The sequence below is a fragment of the Castor canadensis genome, chromosome 1 (genome assembly GCF_047511655.1).
Source record: "Castor canadensis chromosome 1, mCasCan1.hap1v2, whole genome shotgun sequence".
NCBI lineage: Eukaryota > Metazoa > Chordata > Mammalia > Rodentia > Castoridae > Castor > Castor canadensis.
This window is the reverse complement of record NC_133386.1, coordinates 40,984,696-41,003,400: the sequence shown is the minus strand read 5'-3', so window position 1 is coordinate 41,003,400 and position 18,705 is coordinate 40,984,696. Positions and strand designations below refer to the sequence as shown.

At 35.1% G+C, this 18,705-nt stretch overlaps 1 non-coding gene across 1 annotated transcript; it reads left to right on the top strand.

Moving 5' to 3' along the window:
- The first annotated feature begins 2,233 nt into the window (after positions 1-2,233).
- Positions 2,234-2,336, top strand: LOC141416109 (U6 spliceosomal RNA). Its single transcript, XR_012440996.1, has one exon. It is a non-coding gene; the product is annotated as a U6 spliceosomal RNA (small nuclear RNA).
- The last annotated feature ends 16,369 nt before the right edge of the window (positions 2,337-18,705 follow it).

The following is an 18,705-nucleotide window of genomic DNA, read 5'->3' as shown; positions in this document are numbered from 1 at the left end:
GGGAAGTTAAGGGCTGATTACATTAGGGGCCAGGTGTACCGGGGGCAGGTGTTAGTCTAATTAGAGAGTAAACATCAGTGAGTCAGTTCTATATAGAAAGAAGACTCACAGTGTAAATAGGCAGAAGTCAAATACCATTGAAAGTTATATTGCCATTGTTTAAACAGAAGGCCTTGGCCAAAGATACAACTTTGCCTTTTCTCAGAAGCCTAGCAGGCTTAAATATTAGAGCACATGCATAACAGCCCCCCTTTTTAAAATCTCTCAGTCTTGGTCACTTTTAGAGTTCTGACATAATTGACTCCATCTGGATCTGGAAAAGTCCCCTCTCATTTGTGTAGTCCTTTTGAAATGTTTTGGGTGGCTAAATGCCACTTGTTTGTCTAAGAAGTTAAGGGATATTGACCACTTTCGAGTCACATCTTTTTAAACAGTTTCTCTGAACAGCTTTTGCCAATTTTGCAGTTTTGTCCCTTGGTGTGGGAGTGGCTTCCCCCAGAAAGTCCAGAAAATCAGATTTGTCCCACAGTGGAGGGGGAGTAATGCCACAGACAGATCAGAAGTCAGTACCAATGTGACTTTTTGGTCAAATTGAGCAACAAAGAGATTTATCAAAAAATGGCTCCTAGGCTGGGCCTAATTAAATTTAATTGTTTGTGCCATAGGGGATGTGCTGATACCTTTAAATTGCTGTAAAGTGTTAGCAGCTTTTACAAGGAAAATATGAAACAATCCCAATACTTAAGAATATCTGTCCTGGTTGATAGATAAACACTTGTCAGAGTCATTTTTTATGGGCTTGCCTGTAAATGTTCTTGAAGGATTATAACTGTAATGACAAAACTTAAAGTAACCATGGTTAATTATAATTTAAACCTTGAATTTTGGTTAGGTAAAGTAATAAGTTAGTGATTGTCAGTACAATCAATACAATACTGACAATTAAAAACCCTAACTTTTCAAAGAGTTAGGGAAAGGCAGTGTTAGCAATTTTAAATACCCCCTGTTAGTGATGCTCAGTTGAATATCATATATATTATTTAGTCAATGTCAGGTAAACCGATGTTTATCTGACAAACAGATGTCAGGCCTAAATGGTAGAACTTTTAGCATTAGTCATAAAGCACAAAAATGTTAAAGACATTAGAATGTACCTTAGATAAAAAGAACTATAGCTGTTTACATGTAAACATTTTTAACTCTGTAAATGACTGTAACATTTAAATACAAGGCACTAACTAGCAATATTAGAACCATTTAAAAGAATTTTTACTTAGTTCAAACTTAGTTTTTTTTGTGTGTGTTACCAGAAAAATACCTTAGGGCTTTGGCAGGTGTAAAGAATAATAAATAACTTTAAATGGGCTATGTAGAGAACCAGTTATTTTATTCTTGGTTAGTAGGATCAAAGCATCTCCCATTATTTAAGGATACAGCCAAGTGGATATGTTGGCTTCCCCTATGCTGGTTGGTGGAAAGAGAGAGAAGGAAAGGAAGGGGGAATATCCACCTCTACAAGAAAATTCCTGAATGGAATTCCCTATGTTGGCTGGTGGAGAGTGAGAGAGAGGAAAAGGAAAGAAGGAAAGTTGCCCTTTTGGAGACAGAAAAACAAGAACCGTCTAGATCAGTGAACTGTACTTCTCAAACCTTCTGAAGCTTCAACACAGGTCCCTCCAACCTGTTTCTATCAGATATCACTGGAGCAGGCAAGTGGCAGGGTACCCTGTCTTGTGTGTCACATTCTCCTAGCAGCCCATCTCTTCCACCCCTGCACGAGGGTTTTTAGATGGGATGTTGATCCTAAATGTTGAACTATTAAAACATCACAACTATTATGCACTGGGCAAAGAGGCTGATGCCAAAATATGTAAAATGAAGAGATAACAATATGTAAGAAGACAATCTGTTGAGTGTTAAAAAGAAAACATGTTAATATGAACTGTTGTAACCAGTATAAAATTAACTATTAAATCCAAATTGCACCAAGGTAAGCTTGGCTGATACAAACCCATCGCTTGTAGTTAGTTTTCGTATCAGGCCATGGGGTTGTAATCAGCTTGTAAACTGATTACAATGGGAGAACATGTATATTTTAAAATAATAAGCCAATTAAGATTAAGGCTTTAAATGATTAGATACAGAAACAGAGATAAGGGGATAAACATAAAGTTAGAGGACTCAATGACTAAGAGCCATGGCTTAGATGTTGTTAAGAAATTATTCCTAGTGCGTGCTTCGGCAGCACATATACTAAAATTGGAATGGTACACAGAAGATTAGCATGGCCCCTGTGCAAGGATGACAGGCAAATTCGTGAAGCGTTCCATATTTAAAAAAAAAAAAAAGAAACAAATTAATCCTAGACTACTAATGTTAACTGACATCATGACTTGGGACCTATCACAGGGTTGTTGTTGACCTGAATGTAGCCCACGAAGCCCAAAAATAACAGGCTCAGTCATTGGGAGTTAATGACATGCACAATTTACTGTTTTATGATTAATTATCTTTTTGCAGACTTTTAAAAACTTAAGGTTTTATTATCCCATCTGGAGGGTAAGCTTTTGTTTGGTTTAGGTAAAATTTTGTATCTGCCTACAACACAAAGGTTTTGATAGTTATTTTGTAATACAGAAACCCATTTTTAAATATACATTAGTACCATAAATCTTGACCTTAGAAAACTCTCTAGGCAAACTTTAGACTATAGCCAACCCAATTACACATGTATACATTTACAAGCTTTAAGACCTTAATTTGTATCTTGAAACAACCTTTGTAAAAACCCAAATTTAAATAATACTGTTTTTAATAAAACTCTTGTAATCTTACACCTTAAAAGATTTAGAAAGAAAATTGAATTGAACCATCTTTTTAATAATAGCAACCTATAAAAAACACATGGGTCAATAAGCCTAATTATAAAAGAGTTAAATGTAAATTACACTCATGATAGAATGAAACAGAAATTACTGTTTATAAAATTTTTTTTAAGTTTTAAGAAAGAGACTAGTTAGGCCTGGGTGGGATTAGAGCTTTAGATAACCTTTGAGACAGTTGTACAGGTTAACTTTATAAAAGCAGCTTGAGAACCATCCTAAAGACATCTAAACACACACATACACACACACACACACACACACACACACACACAAATGTTTTGATCTAAGCATGCCAAAGAATATAAGCTCACATAATAAGCTCAAAAAAGTAAAAATTAAGTGGCCACAATTGGTAGGAAACAGAGATATACACAGAAAATACGCACAATGACAAACAAAGTGTTAATTTAGAGTTCACTCTTACTAAACAAACCATTTTTTGTCATTATCTTTAGTAGATTAATCAGCTAGACTCCTAAGTAATTCACAACAAATCTCCAATACAAATACTCTATCCTTCATTCAATTTAACAGTCCAATGCAGTAAAAACATGTATTAAAAACTATACTAGTCTAGGGAATTTTAACTACGAGTGGTTAAAATTTTCCTAGAGGAGGGAAGATGGCGTCACCCATGAGTTTCCTATTCCTGGGCAGGGGAAGATGGTGCTGGACATGTGGTGGCTTCATCATGGTGGCAGAAGTCCCTGTGACCACATGGTCTTCCAAAGGGTGCCTCAAATGGAACACTAGGACACATTACATGCAACATACAGGCTCAAAATAGCAGTCTGTTATAGGACTAAAAGACATCTCCTCCTGAGAGATAGGTGTCTGTATGAGTTAGCATGCTAATGAAAAGACCAAATTGAAGCAAGCCTGCCTCATAAGGAAAGGGTATAGCAGGGTGAATGTAGTGGAAATATCACCTACTCATTTATGAAAACGGGAAAATAAGAGATGTTGAAACTATTCCAGAAGTGGGGAGAGGAGGGATAAAGGAAAATTATGGAGGGAATGAATTCAACTATGATATATTGTGAGAAATTTTGTAAATCTCACAGTACATGCCCAGTACAATAATATGATCATCAAAAAATAAATTTAAAAACAATTCTACAAATGGGAAAAAAAAAGAAAAATTATATGTGTATTATATCCTAGACTTTGCAATTCCTTTTTTTCTTTACTAATGATGCTTTTCCTCCTAACTTACTCCATAATATTCTCATAAAGAGAACTGTTCCAGATGGGTGCCAGTGGTTCTCACCTGTAATCCTAGCTACTCAGGAGGAAGAGATCAGGAAGATGGTGGTTTGAAGCCAGCCAGGCTTCTTGAAAAAACGGGCTCGTGCAGTGGCTCAAGTGGTAGAGTGCTTGCCTAGCAAGCATGAGACCCTGAGTTCAAACCCCAGTACCACCACCAAAAAAGGAAAAAAAAAATGTGAGAGCTGTTTCATAAAAATGATGCTATAAAGAAGTACTATAAGAAACAGTTCATTTTGAATGCCAATGAGCCTATTGCATTGTTCTCATTCATTCCACACTTCATTTGGACTCTGGTCTTTGTGCTCATCTTCACAGTCATTCCAAAAACATGTTTAACTATGTAAACTAAAAGTCCAAACCAAGGAGTATTGAACTACAAGCCCTGGTAGGAATTTGTGCTATATACAAATTAAGAAAGTAGCTAATCATGTTTGACATTAAAATAATACAAAAGTTTAAAAATAAAGCAATAACCTATTTAGAAACAGAATGCTGCTTTAGGGCAAGCATCAAATTTATACAGAATAATTTATGCCAGGTACAAAGTAAAGAATGTTAACTTTTTTTTCTTTTTTTCTAGGACAGTGTGGTCTGGTTTAATTTTCAGTATTTATTGAAAATACCAGCTTAAAGTTTGTCTTAGATATTGGCTTTGGTACCACGTTATTATTTCACTCTTTTTATTTTGCACATTTAGCTTTAGTAAATCCCTTCTAACTAATCCTTTCTGAATAAATCAGTAATTAAGAAAATGAGGGGTTTTTTTTATTCTTAGCTGTTCCCTCTTGACTGCAAAGTGAAGTCCATACTCTTTTAGTCTTACATTTAAGGCCCTGCACTAGAGGTTCCCTTCCTTCAACTTTCCCACATCTTTTTAATTACATACCTCCTTCTCAATTCTCCCTATTGTCCACATTCAGATCTGGGACATTCTTCAATAGGACATTGTGGTGGTAGTAGTATAGCTTGGATGTATGAGGTTCCCCAAAAGCCCATGTAGTAAAGGTTTGGTTTCCAGCTTGGCACTAGTAGGAGGTGATGGAACTTTAAGAGGTGGTGCTTAAAGGGCATCACAAGGGTTGTCTGATAATTAAGGAACATGTCTGCAAAAGTGATTATGGGATCCTGGGCTCTCCTTTCCTCTCCTAGGCCCTGGCCTCTCATCTCCTATCTTCTCTTCCTTCTCTCCTCCTCCTTCTTCTTCATCTTCCTTTCTCTCTCTCTCTCTCTCTCTCTCTCTCTCTCTCTCTAGCCATGAGGTGAGTGGCTTTTCTCTGCCTGTGCTTCCCACCATGATATACTGCTGTACCACAGTACCAAAAGCCACAGGGCCAACCAGACAAGCACTGGGACTATGTGTGGAAATAAACCTTTTGTCTTTAAAAGTTGATTATGCCACATGTTTATTATAGTGACAGAAAGCTAACACCGGTGGCAATACAAGTGTAAGCTGCCAGGAATAATGGAAAGAATAATACAGAACAGACAGACTCAAAGGGCATTTTGAAGTTTCTTTCTTAAGAAAGAAACCTTTCCTAAGCTATAGAAATAAGAACTATAGAAAGAGAAATGGCCAGGCACCAGTCACTCACACCCTCTAATCCTGGCTATTCAGGAGGCAGAGATCAGAAGAATTACAGTTCAAAGCTAGCCTGGGCAAATAGTTCACAAGACCCTATCTTGAAAAACGAAAATATCCATCACAAAAAAGGCCTTGACTTCAAACCCTAGTATCGCAAAAAGAAAAAAAAGAAAAAGAGAAGTAAAGGAAAACTAAAATATGATAAACTATTATTTGAATTCTTCAAATATTGAAGAATTTTTATGAACATTGTAATCTCTTGAAGTAAGGACACTTTTTAGTATTTTTTCTTTTTATAGTCATGTTTTCCTTAGTGATAGAGGCAACTAATAGGCACACAATAAATATAATAAATATTTGCTGAATAAATGAACAATGTCAATTTTTCATTGACATCATTTTATTAATATCTCTTTTTGTTTAAAATGACTATAATGTTCACATTTATAATAAAATGTTTATAACTGCAGTGGCAAAAATGGAGAAGACTAACGCCATCAAATTTTACAAGGGATAAGGGCCCACTGTAACACTTCCATGAGGATGAAAGCAAATTAAAACAACCACCTTGGAACACAATTTGGTGTATGGTAATGATGGGCTCATTGGTGTATGTTACATAATCATGCTTTAGAACGTGCATGTATGTTACATATATTCTTATGTAGCATGTGTACTTCAAGTGATTGTGAAGCAAAATGTTCAAAATATAATAGCCCTAACAATAAGCTTTAAGAAAAACAATCAAAACACCAGGTATATATACATGGACAGGATTTGTAGGTCCTATCCTAGAGAAATGTCAATGTTCATAATAACTAATAGTATCATAGGACAGGGGAAAACTCAAGATTATAATGCAGTTGCTGGATTCATTACTTGTTTTTACTTCATTAACTTTTTTTCCTCATCAAAGTAATCTGAACAATAAACTTAGTTTGTCCAACATGTGGGAAGAATTAAGACATAAAATCTTTTGTTTCATATTGTCATGCCCAAAACATTCTCTTCGTTTAACTAGAACACTGGCTTTGTCTTCATATTTACCAGGGATAAGTGGAAGGGGTGGCCGTGACAAGTATCAATTCAAGTGTTTGTGTTTAGTATTTCTATGGATTTTTTTCAACAATTTTGTTAGAATGGAATTTTCCAGAACTTTCTGTGATCTTCTTGTGATATAGAGCTTTTACTGTTTGGCTCAATAAAATGATCATCGGAAACTATTGACCTAGAAAGGGCATGAGCCTGTTATTCCCATCTCTTTTCAAGAGATTTTGTCACTAAACTATGACATCCATCTAGTTCTCTGCTTCCTGGAGTGTCCTGGTACATGAGCCATCATACCTGCCAGGCTTTTATTCTGAACTCTTATGGAAATTATTTAAGAAATACTGTTTGCATTTTCATGTCATGCTAAAATTGACACTATATTTTGAAAACAGCCTAACACTTTTAATAGCAATGATTCTTTTGTCTGTGAATTTAAAATATCCATTTTTCTATTTTAAGTTTACATCCTCACATTCTTGAAGATACATCTTGAAATTTTTCTGTTCCTGAAAGTAAGGAATATGAGTAAATGATTGAGCAAAATCTTTTCTGGCAATACAAGTTCTATAAGAGGAAATCCATAGACATTTCTACTTTTTTAATATCTCTAAATTCTTTATTCACTGTAGGAAATAAATTGATAAGATGATTGCACATAAATTTAGCAAGTAGGAGTTAACAAAAGTTAAAAATTGTTCCAAATGTCTTGAAAAGTCCTATTTCTTCTAATTCCTTTTGCCCTGATCTCATCTTCTCTCATTTTGTCTCATTCAAATTGACAGAAACAAAGTAAAGAGATGTTAACTCCATAAAAAGAAATAAAGCCAGGTTGATAAATATTTCCTGAATTATCATAGTAAGATTAAAAACAAAAGTCTGTAGCCCATGCCCTAAATGCTTGAGAATCAGAAAGGTTTTTTTAAGGGATTCAGTTACCAGGAGGGTATTTAAAAGGAGATTACTCCAGTAAAAAAGGGGAACTCTCTCTACTTGATTTTCCAAGCCCACCAGAAAACCCAGGAACTTGAACTAACAAAGAAATGAATTTTAAAGTAATCCACTAAGGAGGTACACAAGATAGCAGACCAGCAAAGATTTATTTAGCATAGAAAGAAGAAAGGAAAGAGGGAGAGTAGGCCAGCACTTTCTGACTGCTTGTCAGAGGGTGCCTAAAGCTCAAAGGGAAGTCTTTGGTCCAGGGATATTTATGTCCCCTAACTGGCCTGGGGGCTTCCAGTTCAGAACTGGTCACCTGGATGTATGGTCACCTAGTAATTTTCCAATTATCCTGTCTTGATACTGTCACACAAGGTTGAAAACAGAGTCTGAGTTGGCCTCTCACAAGAGTCTTGTACATGGGTGTCTGCTGTTTGCAGGTGTTTTTTATTTTGTTTTGTTTTAGGAATTCTTAAAAGTCACAGACTTGCAAAAAACAGACTTTCTAATTGTGGACTCAACTGCTCAGGGCATTGTATCTCACATCAACAAGAGAGGGAGGGAGGGTGGAAGTCTGTTCATTCTTAACAACTGATTCAGCTCCTTGCTGTTCTAGGAATTTTTCATCCTTGTTTCCTGGTTCTGTCACAGTTACTGGACCCATCTAACTGTTATCATTATTGTTGTTTTTATTATTTTTGATATTTTTTTCTAATGATCCTGTAATCTTACCCTAGCTATCCTGTCTCAATTCTACCATGAAGACTTTCTTTCTCCAACATCCCTAACCAAAAATCATTTAGCCTCCAGAATAGACAATGCATCACCACCAAGAGAGGCCCATTTCATCATTACACAGTCCTATAGTTAGAAAATTCTTGTGATAAACCTCACTTACCACTTTGTAGCTTTCTTACATTTGCTCTATGTCAGCTTATTAGAATAACAAGGCTGTCCTTAGGTTTACCTAAGGGTTTTTAAATAATAGCTGTTTAAAATATTCTCTTAGGGATTGGAGACATAACTCAGAGGAAGAGTATTTACATGGCATGTTCAGGTCCTGTATTTAATCCCAACCCTGCTGCAAAAATAAATAAAATAAAATATCCCTTTTTACTTTTTCATCCCCCTAAAATATTTCCCATATGACAGTTTCCAGTTTTTCTCCAAAAGAGTTTCCAGGTTTTTCTCCTCATTTTGTCAATATACCTCTGAAAACATGGAACCCAAGGACTGGAAGTATAGCCCAATGGCAGTGTTTTGCATAATATGCTTGAGGTTCTGGGTTTGGTCCCTAGCTCTACCAAAAAATATGAATAAATAAAAAAATAAAAAATGAAAACATGGTACCTAGAAAAAGAAATAGATATAATATTTTGGGTGTAAAACATTTTATATCATAGACTTTAGATTTTTTATTACTGCAATTCTAGCTTTTGCATAGTTTAATAATGATTCATTCAGCAAACATTTACCAAGTAGCTACTAAGTTAAAATATTTTTACATTATGATAATATTTATTAAAAATTCAAAGTAAGGTAATATTAACCTATTCTGTGAAAAGTTAAGATAGGGATTGCCCTTGCCACTGGGTTGCTAATAACAAAAAGGAAGCATGAAGGGAGCTTCTGGAATGTTTATAATGTTATTTATTAATTTGGATATGTTCAATTTGAGAAAAAGCATTGAATTTCACTCATGACTCATATATATTTCTATGTATGTTATACTTGAATGAAAGTAAATAAACAAAAAAAACCCCCAGAAAACTGTGTAAGTGAAACAAAACTTGATTATAGTCCAAATTGGGTCATCTGGCTAGAGCTTCTACTCTGTAGTAAGTACTTATGTGAAACAATGTGGTAAAAGGTATAAAGTTTACATTTTCTTTGATATTTTCATATTTTGATTTCTCATTTGATCATTGAACTTATTTACTCTGCTTGTTTACAAATGATTTCTTGTACTGTTTATGCTCAATTAGGTTTATCCATTAAAACTTGAATATATTTCAGTGTTAACCATTTTAGGGTTTTTTGTAGAATGACTTATGTTCTGTATGAATAATAACTTGTAACTTTTTTCTTTTTGGAATTCTGAAACACATGGATGAGAGCTTACAACCTTAAAGTTCCCATCATTCTTCCTTCTTTATGGCATACTCCATGAGCACAAAAGTTTGGGGAATGAAATGATTGCATCAGAATGAGTGATCTCAATATCTTTGGAGCAATTAATTGGCTGCTGCATCTTTTCTATGACATTAAGAAGGTAGTTATAACTGCTATCATCATAAAGATGAGGTGTCTGTAGTTAGACTTGTATAAGTTTTAGACTAGGTCTCCAGATTCAAAATCAGATAGAGTTTACCCCCTGCCTTCCACAGCTTTATTACACTATTAGCTTACAAGAAGAATATAAACAGCTAAAACTCCAGCTGTTGAGGGAAAAGACCCAAATCAGTAAAATCAAAGATGAAAAAGGGGATATAACCACAAATACTAACAAAATCCAGAGAATCATTAGAGAGTATTTTCAAAACTTATATTCAAGTTACTGGAAAATCTAGAAGAAATTGATAAATTTCTAGATGCATATAACCAACCAAAATTGAACCAAGAAGATATTAACCACCTACATAGATCTATAGATAGCAATGAGATTGAAGCAGTAATAAAGAGTCTCCCTACAAAGAAGTGCCCAGGACCTGATGGATTCACAGCTGAATGCTACCAGACCTCTAAAGAACTTTACTCCTCAAACTTCCAGGAAATAGAAAGGGAAGGAACACTACCAAACTCATTCTATGAAGCCAGTTTTACACTAATTCCAAAATCCAATAAAGATGCAACCAAAAGAAGAGAACTATAGACCAATATCTTTAATGAACATAAACACAAAAATTCTCAACAAAATACTGGCAAACCAAATTCAACAAGTCAGTTTCATTCCAGGGATTCAAGGAAGAGTCAACATATGCAATTCTATACATATAACACAGCATATAAACAGAAGCAAGGACAAAAATCACATGATCTTTTCAATGGATGCAGAGAAAGCCTTTGACAAAATTCAGCACCCTTTTGTGATAAAAGCACTAAAGAAAGTAAGAATAGAAGGAATGTTCCTCAACATAATAAAGTCTATATATGACAAAACTATAAGCAACATGATACTAAGTGGAGAACAACTGAAAACCATTCCTGCTAGTCAGGAGCAAGACAGGGATGCCTACTTTCCCCCTTCCTATTCAATATAGTTTTGAAATTTCTAGTCAGAGTAATAAGACAAGTGCAAGAAATGAAAGTGATTCAAATAGGAAAGAAAGAAGTTAAACTAACCCTATTTACAAATGGCATGACCTTATACCTAAAAGACCCTAAAAACTCTATGAGAAAACTCTTAGAAATCATAAACTCTTTTTTCAAAATAGCAGGATACAAAATTAATGGTACAGAAATCAGTAGCCTTCCTATATACCAACAGTAGATAGACTGAGAAAGAAATCAGGGAAACAATCCAATTTGCAATAGCCTCAAAAATAATAAAATACCTAGGAATAAATTTAACAAAAGAAACCAAAGACCTTTTCAATAAAAACGAAAAACTACTGAAGAGAGAAAATGAAGAAGGCATCAGAAGATGGAAAGATCTCACATGCTCATGGGTTGCCAGAATCAACACTGTGAAAATAGCTGTACTACCAAAAGCAATCTATATGTTCAATGGCAACCTATCAAAATCCCAATGTCATTCTTCACAGAGACAGAAAAATCAACCTTAAAATTCATATGCAAACACAAAATACCTCAAATAGCCAAAGCAATTCTGAGCTAAAAGGTCAATACTGATAGGATCGCAATTTTTTACTTCAAATTATACTACAGAGCTATAACAATAAAAACAGCATGGTATTGGCACAAAAAAAGACATAAAGGCCAAAATAATAGAAAACCCAGACATAAGCCCATGAAGCTACAGCCAAATGATTATCAACAAAGGAGCCCAAAGCACAATGGAGAAAGACAACCTCCTCAACAAATGTTGCTGAGAAAACTGGATATCCACATGTAGAAGACTATCTCCCTGTCTCTCACCCTGTTCCAAAATCAAATCAAAGTGGATCAAATGCCTTAGTATAAAGCCTAAAACTTTGAAACTACAGGAAGTAGTAAGAAATACACTGGAACAGATAGGTATAGGGAAAACTTCCTAAGCAGAACTCAAAAGGCTCAGCACCTAAGAGAAAGAATGAACAAATGGGACTGCATCAAACTAAAAAACTTCTGCACAGCAAAGAAACAGTCACTAGACTCAAGAGACTGACCACAGAATGATATAGAGAGAAATTTGCCTCCTGTACTGGTGAATTTCACTTTAATCACAATGTACCTTTTAGGAAAAATAATTTTTAATTCTGCCTTTCCATGCTGTACGTTCTGTATATTATTCCTTTAGACTTGTATGACTATTAGGGAGAAAATATTGTGCTTTCAATGTCTTAAGTGGCCTTTGTAAAAATGAATAGCATAAAGTCAAAAGTGGGAAACAATAGGGAGCTTTCCACAAATACACTTTCGTAAGTTATCATGTCTTGCATGCAACTAGATCAGATTTGTTCACTTCTATCGTTCACCTTATATTTTGTCAATTGATTCACAAGTCATATGAAGTGCTTCACCAAGCATATCAAATGCTTTACTCAAGATAGTTGTATATTTATATTCCTGATTTGCCACAGTAACAATTCTATTATAAAAGACTGTAAAGTTTATTATGCCTTGTTCTCAGTGAACTCATACTGAAGCCTTGTGATATCACAATTCTCCAATGTTCCTTTAAGTTCTTGCATAGTAAGCTTAAGGCCCTTAGTTCAAACTCCAGTATAAGAAAGAAAGGAAGGGAATGAGGGAAAAGGAAAGAGGAAAGAAGGAAAGAAGCGAGGGTGGAAAAGAGGGAGGAGGAGGGAAAGAAAGAGAGAAAGGAAGGAAGGAAGGAAGAAACAAAGAAATGAAACAAAGAAAATATATAGGTACTAAAGGAAGTCTCATTTTATATAGAAGTCAGTGGTTCCTGCATATGACTATATATTTTAGTGCACTAAGTCAGCATATGGATTAAAAAAAAACTCCATTATTTTGATGGGTTTAGGACAAGATTTACTACTCAAATTAATGGTACAATCTGATTTTAGGTGTGATAGTTTATTGTTTTTTGGTGCTCAAAAATGTGTCACAATTTATTGCTTTAAAAAAATAAATGAAGACTCATAAAATGATTTCTTGGTTAGAATTTTCATCCTTGTAGTATTTAAAGAGAGCCTTTCCACATTCATCACACAATAAGTTTAAATGTCAGCATAAAGCTTTTCCATAAATTCTAAATTAATTAGAATTTTTGTTGAAAGGAATCAGTACAAGTACCAAAATGGAAAACATCAGCCTCTTACATGCATAGTTTTTAACCCCCAGGGGACAGAATGTCAATAAAATTAAAACATTCTGGCATTTTATGTCTCTGAACAATTCAACAAAGGAAATTGCCTAAAAATAAATGCACTATTTGATGGCAAAACCTCTGCATAGCAAGTAATGAAATTGCTAAAGAATATATTAAAAACCTGTGGATGAATTTTATCTATTCAATACAGTAGCTTCTGCTTTATGTATCCTTCAATAACCTTTATAGGAGAAAGTTACTTCCAGGTAACATTAGGACTAGTTCTCAATATAAAATGTGTGACAAGGAGTATCCATTCCCATCTCCTACTAAGTATGGAGATCTAGGGAGATCAAAATGAGAAGGGCATCTAAGGAAGCCTTAAAGGGGGAAAAAAAAAGTCAAGTAAAGACTCTAGTATGGCACGACAATAGAATAGATAGAGGAGCCTGGGGCACTAATCAATCAGGTCTTGAAGTTGAAGACAACAAAAATTAACCCTGATTTTAGGACAATGGGAATAAGCTGAGAAGCTACAGAGTTGTTCCTAATTGTTTGAATTCAAGAACAGGTGGAAATTAAGGCAAGAAACCAAGGCAAAGTTCCCAGATGAGTCCACACAAGTCACCATTGTAGCCCCTAATAAATAGTGGATGAATGCATTGCTCTGACATTGCTATGACATTGGACATTGGAGGCCACATCTGCTCCTAGAAGCTCCTGCTTCCACTGCCAGCTGTCATCAAAAGGATTTTCTCCAATGCTTGCTCCTATGAATCAACAACTTTTTATTCAAAGTTAGAAGAGAATGTGTTTGTTTGATTACTTCCATCCTTGATCAAAAGTACCATGGAAATACAAGCATCAAGTATTCTCAGCCTCTAGTATGCAAAACAGACTCTACCTCTCTCCAAGACCACAGTCATCCCTCTGTATACAGAGGGGATTTGTTCTAAGACATGCTCTCAATCCCTACCCTAACCTCCCAGCACCACTCCTCATGGATACTAAAATCTATAGATATTCAAGTCTCTTAGATAAAATAGTACAGTATTTGCATAAAATCTACCTGCATCCTCCTGGATAATCTCTAGGTTATTTATAATACCCAATACAATGTAAACAGTGTATAAGTAGTTATTATTCTGTATTGCATAGGGACTAATGACAAGGAAAAAGCTCTGTATGTGTTCAAACAGAAGCAAATTTTCTTTTTCCAAATATTTTCCACCTGCAGTTTGTTGAATCCACAAAGGCAGATAAGGAGGGCCTACTGTAATTATGTGTGGAAGGCCAGGAATATAAAAAGAGATTTCAGATGCTGGTGAGCTCTTAGACTCTCAAAAAAAACCAAATATCCATTGCAAGCAACCTGAATTTTAAGAAAAGAAGAATGAAATTCACCTAGTGTTGATTTCATTCAAGTTAGCCCCAAATCTTTTGGAGTAAGAGAAGACAGAAAACCTCTTACTTTTCCACTGACCACCTCTTAGGTCACTACCAGCAGTTCAAAAGCATCAGGAATGGTCTAGAAATTATACCAAGTGTCTATCCCAGAGAGAAGATTCTGAGTAAAAGATTAAATAAAGCACCATAGTAATTATGGACCTCCTTGTATGACTCTATTTTTATTTTTAGGATACAAAGTAAAATTATATTAAATATATTTCTGGTAATAAATAATTTTTAAAAGATTATTGTTTTATTATAACAATATTTTAAGCATTCAATCCTGGTGCATTGGCCCCCTGCATTTAATAATATATGAAAATATCAAACCAGAGTTGAACCCTTATGTACAGCAGATACTCCTAATTGCTTACAAAAGTATTTTATTGCATCTTTATAGACAACTTTATGAAGGACATGAAACAAACTTGCTGCAGTAAGGGACTTGTTGAGTATGACTCAAAAATAGTAGCGCTAAGGCTCCACCCTCATTATGTGTTTATTTCAAGTTCTTACTATGTCTAACTGTAAGGCCCAACTCTGATTTTAAAATGCTGTAGAGGAAGCTCAACATAATTTAACTCTTAGAAAAGAGTTTGTTACTCTTTTCTAAGTGTTAGAATGAACATCTGCAACAAAATCTGAAATTACAACTAAAACTACTTATGCAACTGAAAACCCCTCCTGGGTGTTCAAGGCCTTGGGCAAATATTTTTGTAGAACTTCTACGCAAACAAATTGAGTTAATGTATATTATAAAATTCATGGGTCCCTGCAAAGATTAGTAACTTATTGATGAAGATTTAGAATAATTGATAGAAAACAGGGACTTGTTATTCCATCAGTTTATGTGAAGACTTCATAAAGTCCTGATGCCATCTCTTCTATTCAGGTCTAGGAATCATCCCTTTGTATTCTTTATTGTCAAGTGTGCTAATTTCATATCTCTCACTGTGAGATTGTGTTATTATCACAATGTCATAGTTCATCAGAGCCCATTTGTGTTAAGACAATATATATCTTCTTGCCTCTGCAGGTCCCTAATATCATTCACATAATGCTGTTTACATATTTACCACTGGTGCTGAATTAGCGCTCACACTGCCCAGTGAATTTCCCAAGAGTTGCTAATTCTCTTCTCAAAGAATAATGATGACCACAAATGTTATTTTATCCAGAGTATGCAGGAAGTGTGAACAATAATTTATTTACAGTGTATGTTAAATTTGCCATTCAAAATTTTATAGCATAAATAAGACCCACACAGGTTACAACAATGTTGACTGTAATCCTGCCTTCCTCATATGGCCTTATCAAGGAGGATGGGCCAGGGACTCATGGGTAAGTCAAGAAGAATGGTCTCACTCACACAAGAATGTGCATCTCATATGGTTTAAAACCAACCCAAGAGGAAACAGAAAGAGGCCACTGGCATTGTACAATGAGGGTCTCAGAATTCTTAAAGACTGACTGCCCAACACATAAAGAGAAGCCTGGAGAAGACTTGGGGTGACCACGCTGGGTACCAGTGGTGGGGATGGAGAGACACAGGGTGATAGTGTCAAGCTCTGGAAAATGTTTTACTTGCTTTGTTGTTACCTATTTCTTTATTCCTAACTGAAACTCTCTAAAGAGAATGACATGTGTAAGAAGCCCTGGAAGTCACAAATTCTCTAAAAATACATCTACTCTGATCTTAGTGAATTGAGGACAACATGTTACTATTTTTGCCAGTTCTCTTGATCTTAGTTTTAAAATCCTCCTCTTGTTAAATTATATTTAAAATTTAGCAACTGGCTAATTTCTAACAAGGGTCAATGCTTTGACAAATGCCTGTATGATACAACGTCAAGAGCAAATTATTGGTTAAACAAATAATTGGATCAAATACAAAACCATCAATAAACACAATCTTCTAAGTATTTGCTGAGTAATATTGTCTATGGCTGGACAAATAGATATGCCAGAAGACATCTGTTTTAATCTACTCTCCTAGATATAAATGGGTACTTTGACCTTATTGTGTTTTTGTGCTGTTATTAACTGTGATCAGAGCATTCTCTGGCAAATTTTACATGGATCATTGGGGAAAATAATGTCTATTAGAAATTAGTAAGATTAAATCATGGGAAGGAGAAGAGGAGACATTTGTTTTAAATGTAAAGCTAATAATGTCAAAATGTTTTAATGTTTGTTACAGCTACAGTGAAAACAAAATGTTTAGCAGGATACAATGAATTTGTTATTTTTTACCATTTTATTTGTCTTGTTTTTCAATTGAACAATACATTTAATGTTTTTTCAGAAATTTGTCTTTTTCAAAAATGATTTAATATTTCTCTTAGTAACTAATACAATTTTATCTAACCAAGTATCATCTCTAACTTAATAAAATACAAGAAAAATAAGACAGAATTCAGTTAACAAATTTTGAACAGCAAAATTTTTTATTCTATTAAGAGAAGGGTGTGAAAGGCCATGTGTAGTCAAACTGTGAGATGACTTCTGCAGTTAATTAAGTGATTATTTATACACCATCTACAGATAACTGAAGCATATGAAGGAAGAATCAGAAGTACTCCCAACAGAAATTCCTTTAATTTTTTGATACAGGCCAAGTTCTTCATCCCTAAGAAATAGTTTGTACAGAGAAGTTTCCTGAAGTCTTCCAACAGTGCATTTCCTAGCGGCTCCAAGTAATACATCTTATCTTTGTACGTGAGAAAGTGTTTAGTAAAACCAGATGGCCAACTGTTTTCCTGTCCCCAGGCACTAAGAACTGGGAAGAATAGATTTAAGGTCAAAAAAGTTACAGATCCTAACAACATGAGTACACTTTAAAACTCTAGTTCAGAACTCTGTCTCTGAAATAATTAGATTATTTCATTTATTCTCCACCCAACTCTTAGTAGGTCACAGCTTGTTTCTGAAAAAATATTATTCTAACACACATTGAGCTCAAATCTCTTCCAAACTTACTTTGGTGAAAGTCTATACAAGACCTACGTTGTCATCTGAAGCACTAGGAAGCCAATGGGAAAATAAAAATAGATTCTCAAACTCGTGTTTAATTAATTTGTTTTATTATTGGGTATCTTGAATGCTAGCTCTGAATAGTCAAGTAAGAAATCCAAAGATAAGGGAACTTTCTAGACCAGAACTTCTTAAACAACCAAGGGCTCTTATCATTGCAAAGAGTGAGGCCTGAGGATGTGTACTTCTGATAAGTTCCCACACAATGCCAGTGATGCTGGACAAGTTTCTAGAGCTAGACATTCAGAATTCTATCACTACCATTGCTCCAGTTTTTCCCATATTCCCTGTCTACCTATTCCGTTCTCCATTCTGACTTTCATGACAGCTTATCCCAACTCCTTTTCTACTTACTGCTAATGTGTTCATGGGGTACATGGTAGCTGTTTTTTGTTTGTTTGCTTGTTTTTTGCTTTTTTATTTGGTGGTACTAGGGTCTGAATTCAGGGCCTCATGCTTGCTAGTCAGGAGCTCTATCTCTTAAGCCACTCACCAGTCCTTTTTTTTTTTTTCTTTTGGTGGTACTGAGGTTTGAACTCAAGGCCTTATATTTGCTGGGCAAATAATCTCCTGCTTGAGCCACTCTACCAGCTCTGGTAGCTTTGTTTGTATCTCTAGCTTTCAAGGTTCTCATCTCAGATAAACACTCCATCCTCTAGTTTCTGGCCTCTGGAATCTTTTTCCTTCCTTTGATGTTACTGCCAGAGCTGGTGTACTAGAATAAGAAGAAAGGGTGAAAAAAAACTCTAAACTGACAAAAAAAAAAAAAAAAAAGCACAGTGTAAGCAACAATGACTTTGGGAATCTGAAATCCACTTAAGATAAATCAAATAATTAAATCTAGCTGAGTGCGGTGACACACTCCTGCAATACTAAATACTGGGAGGCAGAAATCTGGACGATCATGGCTTGAGGCCAGTCAGGGTGGGGGATGGGCAGAAGTTTCATGAGAGCCCATCTCAGCCAATGACTAGGCACAGTGGCGTGCACATGTCATCCCAACTATAAGGGGAGGCACAAATAGGAGGATCATGGTCCAGGTCTGTCCTGGCATAAATGCT